The sequence below is a fragment of the Frankliniella occidentalis genome, unplaced genomic scaffold, assembly GCF_000697945.3.
Source record: "Frankliniella occidentalis isolate FOCC.00 unplaced genomic scaffold, Focc_3.1 Scaffold3, whole genome shotgun sequence".
In the NCBI taxonomy this organism is placed as follows: Eukaryota; Metazoa; Arthropoda; class Insecta; order Thysanoptera; family Thripidae; genus Frankliniella; species Frankliniella occidentalis.
In genome coordinates, this window is record NW_026267133.1 from 797299 (window position 1) to 797996 (window position 698).

The window sequence follows — 698 nt, forward strand, 5'->3', positions numbered from 1 at the left end:
GGGGGGGTGTCTCGACCACTGTTTTCACGGTTGTCCCCGCGGCTGTCCTTTCGATCGTCCCGGGTGTCCTCACAGCTGTCTTCACGGCATGTCCCCGCGGTTGTCCCTGTAGCTGTCCTTACTGCTGTCCTCACGGCTGTCCCCACGACGGCTGTCCTCGCGGCTTGTCCTAGCGGCAGTCCCCGGGGCTGACCCGATGGGCTCCGCGCGTTCAAGAGGCAGCTGCGGTGACGTGCGACGTTATTCCGCAACCAGAAGATGAAGGCACCGCCAGTGACGCCTCGTCCACCGCAGCGTCGCGCACGTGTCCCATCCTAGAGCCGCCCTGCTCCGCCCGCACACCGTCACAAACCGAGTAAACTCCGTCCTTAAACGGTGAGGTAACCATGCGGTTTTGGATGGAAGCTGTGGTTGTCCTGCTCCCACCCACCTCGCTCTTAGATGTGGGAGGGAGAAAGACGCCGGGGGGATGGCGCACGCACACGGATGACGTTACATTCGGGGGAAGCGGCGTGGGTGTTACAAGCCTCGCGCCCGCCACGCCTCGCCACGCCCCGCCACGCCCCGCCACGCCCCGACGGCACGCCACGGCACGCCAAGGCCTTCCTCCGGTTTGATCACTCAAACAACACAACTCTTATTGCATTGCATACCGAACGGCGGCGCCGCGTAGAAAACGGAGTCAAGGGAAAGGAGTG